We start from the raw sequence: 8,079 nt of genomic DNA on the forward strand, positions 1-8,079 counted from the left end.
AGAATCCCAGCAGCTCCCTGGGCCCTTCCTGTGGTCTAGCATCAAGCCAGGATCCATCCCACCTGAGCGGTGATGATTAATCAAATTCTTCCGTTCCTCGTAGCCATTTTCCAGTTTGTGAAGAGCTTTCCCACACGTGAACTTGTTTGCCGTGACATCGTTGGTTGATGGGAGAGCAGTAAAAAAAAGTCAAATGTGACCTGTGCATAGCACCCCGAGAGTCCCTCTTGTTTCTCTGGCGAGCAGGCCACATGGGCTGGACTCTGAAAGGGTTTGATTTAGGGCTATGGTGCTAGGAGGAGGGAAGAAACTCCTCCCCAACTCGTTTGCTGTGTTCTCTTCTTAATTCACCGCTCCGCCCCCCCCCCCCCCATCACAAAGAGTGTGACACACTGTTTAGGAAAGGGTATTAATGAGGCTTTCGAGAAGGCAGCAGAAGCCAGAGCTGAGTTTGGAGATGGGGGCGTCCGGGGCTGAATTGCTCTGCAGAATGATTCCTGAAAAATGTTCTTGTGCTGCTGAGAGCTGAGAAGAGGGAGGGGGCGGGAGGCATGATTATAGAGGGAGGCAGATGCCCAAGTTGGCAGAATGGCAAGGTGGTTTGCAGAGACGAAAGTCCAATATTTAACTTTGAGTTGTTTGCAGTGCTGTGATGGGGAGTCCTTGCTTTCCTGAAGTCAGTGAAGTTTGACTTATTAACATATGCATGAAGTGAGCGGGTTTTATGCAAAAATCAAGGAAACCAAGGAGTTTCACAACCAGAAGCAGAGAAGAACAATCCCAGGAGAGAGATGTAAGGGGGACAGAGTTTTAATGAAGCCAAAATTTTCATGAAAACATAGTCCAAAAGGAGTTGCAGTCCTCTCCCCGGCGTGGGGTGGGGATGGGGTGTGAGGTAGCAGAGCGATGGTGACACTTGGGGGCTACTCATCAGCCCTATGAGGAAAACAGGGCATGTAGCAGTGTACGCTCATTTGACAGATGAGAAAACCAAGATCCAGATAGGATGGACTTGCCCAGTGCCACACACCCAGGAAATAGGGAAGTGCAAATCAGAATGCAAAACTATGTTCTATTCCTAACCAATATTTGACAGGTACCAACAATTATTTGCCAGCTAAGAGGCAACCAGAAAAAAAAAAAATCAAAGGTAAACGAGCACCTTCTGTATACTTCTATAAGTCATCACACCACCAGCCTTCTTCTAATGGGGTCACTTGGCTATAAACGTCTCTATCCATGAGGCTTGGGGCAGAAGGGAGGGAAGGATCATTTTGAGGTGAGGAACAGAAAAACTAGGTAGGACAGCACAGCAGCAAACACTGGGTGGCTAGGCAAAGGGTGGGAAACATAACGAAGCAGTCGGGTCATTGGCCTCAACCAGGCTTGAGCTAAGCCCAGTGGGCTCGGGAGGCCTTACACATCCTGTGCTGTACATGTGTTCAGGAGATGGGCAGAGAGATCCCTACCCTCTGCACTTGCTTCCTCTGTAGAAAATCTCCTAGGACTCTCCTGGTTCAGCACAACACTCCGTCTGACAACCTGCCTGGGAAATGAAACCGTCCTTCTGCCTTGTGACCTACTCCTCCATTGACCATTTCCTCCACCGAGGACCCGTGATTGGGGCTTGTTTGCTTAATCGCTCACCACCAGTACCGTTTCCTGGGCTGAGTTGTTTGTGGGCACTTGCTTCCTGGGTAATTGCGGCTTGATTCACTGATGTTTTCACCATAAAACTTGTGATTCTCATATGATTCTGAACAGGAACCAGGAGGAACCCTAGCTGTCTGTCATTTGCAGGTGGCCTTGTGCATTTCTTCCATCTGTGTGCTCCAATAATTAAGTATGGTGCTATCTCCTGATGGCTTCTGTCCCTGGAACTGTTTCTGATGGCTGCTGTCCGCTAATGACTTCATTCTCTGAGGCTGCCCCTGATTGCTTCTGTCCCTCATGTTACTCCCAGAACTTGGCCTGATGCTGAGAAAGGGAAGAAGAGTCAAGCCATAGATGTATAGGCTAGAGAAGCAAAGGCCCTCAGAGCTGGAATAGGACTCAGTGGTTGGGTGATCAGATATCTCCCTTTATCTGGGATGCTCCCTTTATCTGGGATGCTCCCACTTAGGTCTGTTGCCCCAGTGTAATTATTACGAGCATCTCTTTTCCAATCTCAAAATGTCCTGATGTGGATGATTAAATTTTGTATGATCACCCGACTTTAGTGATCACCTACAGTAGTTTTCAAGCTTTCACTTAGCCTGGAAGACCTTTCCTTCAGACACTTACCCCCTCTTCCTGATGTGTAAAACGGATAAAAGGGAAGCTCTTCTGGCTGAAGGAAGTAGAAGGGGCCGAACCTCCCACCCCCCAACATCACCTCCTTCACGACTGTCCCCACCTCCTGCTGTGGCAGCCCTCCCCCGCAAGAGCACAGTGCATCACCTGTGACACCCACACTTACAGATGAGGGAACTGGGGCCCATGGAGAAGTAGACAGATTATGGAAGATCATAACACTTGTTAATGGAAGAGCCCACGCTAGAAATCCATAGTGAGATCTCCACCATGCCAGGTTCCCTTCCAATTTGCCCAATGGGCTTAAAACCAAGTGGCTATAGACCCAACTTTGTGCTAGCTTTACACCCTATCTATCTATCTGTCTGTCTATCTATCTATCTATCTATCTATCTATCTATCTATCTACCTATCTATCATCTATCTATCTATGGGTGTATCTCCTATAAAATTTATGTTCAATTTCCATCATGGGGAAAATGGTCATGAGTTAAAACTCATTCAGTTCATACCTGGAAAGTCCACAGAACACAATAGGAATTGCTCTGTGCTGAGGTAACGTGGTGTGAATTGTGTGTGTATTATGAAAGTAAACAGTGCTTGGGGACAAATGCCCTTTCTAGAGACTGTATCCTTGAAAATATTTGGATGGAGTTCATTAATCCCAACAAGCAGCCCTCAAAAAGTCAAACAGGAAGCAAACCTCATGCTGTTGTAGAAAATAAACCCTTGTCCTTCACGGGGCCTCCTGAGCACAGAGTTCTGCCTTTGTCTCTGCTCTTCACTGGGAACAACAGTTGGCAAATCTAAACTGAAACAAAGCCCTATCTTGGAAGCACAGAGCTTCTCTAAGCCCCTCGTCATTTAAATAGCTGTCCACCTTCCCCTCGCCTCCCTGCTCCCACCTGCCCTCACCCGGCACCCAGCCAGGCCATTTGAACTTGAACCCTGTGTGGGAAAAAGCAGGTACTAAATGCAAATCAGAAAACGTTGCCACCATTTTATGTCCTAAGAAAGGCCAACAGGAGGCAAAGTCATGTGGAAGGCTGCCTACATCTAGCAGGTTCCCGGGTGCTGGGCAGGATTTTGGCTTTCTCTTTTAGCCTCGTTTTTAGTTTGATCCAAGCACTGTGTTTCTCAGGGGAACCAGAGCCTCTAACTCTGGCCCACATAAACCAATTTGTCCACAATCAGAAAGCAATTATTTCCCTCTCCTTGTGTAGAAGAGAAACAGCCTGCAAGGTGGGGCTAAGCACAGACTTGCCCTTGCCCTTCTCACCTGTTGAGTCAGAGTATTTGCATAGCCGGGATTCTGAGGAAACACCCAAGTCCATCAGGGCAAAAGTTCTGGGTAATCTATGCAAAGTAGATTCTCCTGTTTTGAGGCAGAGAGAACCAAGGGCTTATGTTAGACACAATTACAGTAGAAATAAATCTAGCCTTGATGGAGCCCTGACTCTGGGCTTCTTTAATTCCAGCCTGACCAAAACACTTGTAGATTGAAAGTATGACTCCCATTTCAGGAATGAGGAAACAGGGCTTGATAATGATGGTATAACTTCCCCAGTCGCTCCACAAGGAAGCAGTGGAATGAGGGTTTGAAACCTTGTCGTCGTCAGCTCTAGAGCCTGCCGCTTAACGACCAAACCCAGGAAAGAGCCAGACCTAGGCTGAGGCTTCCCAGACTTCGCTGCGTGTTCGCAAATCAGCGGGTGCTCCTGTCAAAATGCATGGTCTGATGCAGGAGCTCTGGAATGCACCAGAGACCCTGTATTTCTGAGAAGCTTCCCGGCAATGTCAATGCCGTGAAGGTTCCAGGGCAGGCCTCCCCAACTTTTTCTGTAAAGGGCCAGTAGGAAATATTTTAGGCTTTGTGGTCCATGTACAGTATGTGTTGCATATTCTTCGTTTACTTTTTTTTTAATAAAGATTTTATTTATTTATTTGACAGAGAGAAAGAGAGAAGGAACGCAAGCAGGGGGAGTGGGAGAGGGAGAAGCAGGCTTCCCGCTGAGCAGAGAGCCCGATGCGGGGCCCGATCCCAGGACCCTGGGATCATGACTTGAGCCGAAGGCAGACGCTTAACGACTGAGCCACCCAGGCATCCCATGTTCCTCGTTTTCTTCTCCTCCTCCCTCCTCCTCCTCCTTCTCTACAACCTTTAGAGGGTAACGTCATCCTCAGCTTTGGACTCATGGGCTACATTCGACCCGAGCAGCAGCACCCTGTTCCCTGACCAGAGCACTGTGAGTAGAGAAGTTGCCATGCCAGGCAGCCCAGGTCAGATTATCTCCAGTCAGAGTGTATTAGCTGAGTCTGGCTGTTCAATTAGGTATGGTCCTCAGGACAGTAAGATCCCAGACAGGCCATCTCCACAGCGACCAGTTTGAGTGAGAGATCAGAGGGAGACTGACCTACACTGGAAGGAATCCGTTGGGATGGTGAAGGGCCCGGACTCCCAGGCATGCAAGAGAGGGGTCTGCAGGATTGGGGAATGGAGGTGAGTGGGGATTGCCACGCATGCTACTGAGCTCTCTGCCTCTGCTGGAGCAGGCAGAAGGCTATCAAAGGGGCTCCAAGGATGGGTGCGAGGTCAACCCCAAGACTCCATCCAACTCTGAGTTTAAGGTCCTGTGATGCTAACGTGCGGAGCTAATCTAATGCTGTCATGAGATAATCTGCACACACATGATCTCTTAGAGTTTATCAGCAGCCACATCTCAGAGTGGCTGCTGAGTTGGCCCCACTATCTCTTGGCCCAGCCAGGGGACAGGCGGCTGTTCACTCCAGGAGGGTGAGCTCCCACTGCCCTGGGGGACCAGGGAACGAGACCTGAGCTCCAGGCTCAGAGTGGTAGCTGAGGGTCCTTTGCTCATGGGCCTTCTCCAGCCCCTGGGGAACCCTGATGCTTTTCCATCTTTCTCATAAGTTAAGGATGAAGTGAAATCATCTTACTTCCAGGAACTCATTCTACAAAAATAATTATGAATATGAATAAAGCTTTTCCCCCTCCGGTGCAAAGGCCCGAGTAATTCATATGCCTTTGCACCCTAGTGGTCCTTTGAGGCTTCTCCCCGGGTTCATTTTCCTTTTCTTCTCTCTCCTTTCTACCATTCCCCTTCCTTTGACATTGACCAACAAGCTGCTGTATCTCAAGTGCAGCTTTTGGGGTTTTTTGTACTCTTGCAGAATGCCTATTGCCTTGTCTGCACATATATTTTAATCTACTTCACCATATTGTGTACATAACCTATTCACTTTCTCACTTCCTTACCCACCACTGTGTTGTTAAGATCCAGCCAGTAGCTCTGTGTAACATACGTTTCTTCTAAATGCTGCCTGAACTCCACCTTTCCATTCTCCAGTAGATGTGCACCCAGTTACCTCCAATTTCTCGTCATCAAATATAATGCTGTCGTGAAAACCTCACACATGTTCCTTTAAGGACATGGGTAAACAAGTCCTTGTGATATGTCTCCAGGGGTGAAATTGCTGGGCTGGAGAGTACGTGCACATTTAATTCGACTTGATCTTGCCAGAAGACTCTCAGGGGAAGCTGTACCCATCCCCACCCTCACCCACCGTAATGCAGGGTCTTATCCTTACATATCTCCCAACACTTGACACTCATCACCTTCTGATTTTTCCAGTCTAATACATGTGAAGGGATACCTTGTCACTGTCACAGGTTTTATTTCCCTGATGACTCATGAGTTTGAGCATTTCTTTACATGCCTATCAACTGTTTGGGTTTTCTTTTTTGTTAACTGCCTGTTGCTACATTTATCTATTTTCCCAGTGCTGTTGCTGATTTTTTTTTTGGATTGGCAGGAGTTTCTGGAATATTCTAGAATCTTGATATTAGTCATCTGTGAGTTTTAAGCATTGCCAATATCATCTCCTTGTTGATTTGTGCCTTGTTCATGGTATCTTTTGTTGAACAGAAATCCTTAAAATAGATATAATCAAATATATCAATTTTGGGGAGGCACCTGGGTGGCTCAGTCAACTAAACATCTGACTCTTGGTTTGGCTCAGGTCATGATCTCAGGGTTGTGAGATGGAGCCCCACATCTGGCTCCGTGCTCAGCAGGGAGTCTGCTTCTCTCTCTCTCCCTCCTTCTCCCTCTGCATCTCCCCACTCACGCACGTGCTCTCTCTCTCTAAAATGAATAAATACATCCTTTAAAAAAAGATATATATATATTTATATCAATTTTTTACCTCATGGTTAATATTCTTTCTAGTTTTGCACACAAAGTCCGTCTACAGTCTCAAGTACAAGATATTCTGCTACATTTTATCTCATTGTGTGATTTTACATGTCATATTTAGGCCACTACATTATCACCTGGAGTTTATTCTTGAGCGTAGTTATAGAGAGATTCTAGTATATTTTTTCCCATTTTCTCAGTGCCATCAACCTAACAAATCTGCCTTTCCTTATTGATTTGTGGTGCCAAGTTGTCGTATATGAAGTTCCCATATATGCATAAGTCTTGTTTCTGAGCTGGTAGCAAAAATTTAGTGTCAGCGATATTCATTGTAACATTATAACATTATTTTTAATAAAAATGAAAACAACCCTGATGGGCAACGGTTGAGAACTGATTAAATCAACCATAGAACATTTATACAAGTGGATTGCCACGCAGGGATTAAAACTGATATAATAGAAGGATGCACAGCATCATGGATAGTTGTGTTTTATTGCTAAGCAAAACTAGCAGATTCCAAAATAGCATATAGTGAATGATCTTAAGTTTGTAATAAACCATGGGTATATATGTATATAATTGGTAGAGGAAACACTCATATAGTATCGGCCGCTCTTTATGGACAATAGGATTCTAATCACTGTCGATCAAGGAGGGGCCTGGTGAGAGAACATTAGAAAAACCTGGCTTACCAGGGGAACCACATGCTCAGCCGCCATCCTATGATGGTCTACCGTCGTCAGTGATAGGGTAAGCAGGCAGCAGGGCAGGGAGACCAGAACTTCTCCAACTTCAATGTGCATACCAATTACCAGGCAATCTTGTCAAATTTCAGGATGGATTCAGTGGGTGGGGAGGGACCTGAGATACTGCATTTCCAACGAGCTCCCAAGGGACATGGATGCCCCTGGGGCAGGACCTCACTTTGGGTGGTAAGACCCTACCTAGCCGATCCAGCTCTGCTTTTGCTTACCTCACAGGAGGAGATGCTGAGAAAAGAAGCCAACAGCCTTTAAAGGTTACTTGGACCAGATGACCAAGTGTGTGTATTTTGCTATCTTGAGATTACAAAGGGGCAGAGCATGGAGGTGTGTCTATAAGAACTGGAATATCAGAAGTGAGTATGGACTAGCAGACATCTTCTTGCTTTCTTCCTGTTCTCCTCCCTGAAGTTAGATGTGGCCACCCAATCTCCTCCCAGCAGTAAGGCCTGAGGTTGAAATAGGAAAGAGGGTAACAGCCATCTGGCGTCAGGCATGCAGCTGGTTTCATGGACAGGACTCATTTGGGTGAGATGAGGGGCACCTGCAACACCCCTCAGGAACACGTTCCCTGTTGGCAAGTTTGACTCACACCAGCTTCAAGGTTAAGGTCCCCGTTGTTGCCGAGAAAGGCTCAGTGACCTATACCCACCCCAGATAGTTAGAAAGCCTCTCTCCCTTCATTTTGCACTGGCACCTGTCAGCTCTGACTCCATCCTGCTACCACCCTCCAGCCTTGATGCCCTGTTTTCAATAAAGACAACCACAATTATATCTCCCTTACCAAACTGCTCGAAAATGCTAGTACA

The sequence above is a fragment of the Zalophus californianus genome, chromosome 2 (assembly GCF_009762305.2).
Source record: "Zalophus californianus isolate mZalCal1 chromosome 2, mZalCal1.pri.v2, whole genome shotgun sequence".
NCBI lineage: Eukaryota > Metazoa > Chordata > Mammalia > Carnivora > Otariidae > Zalophus > Zalophus californianus.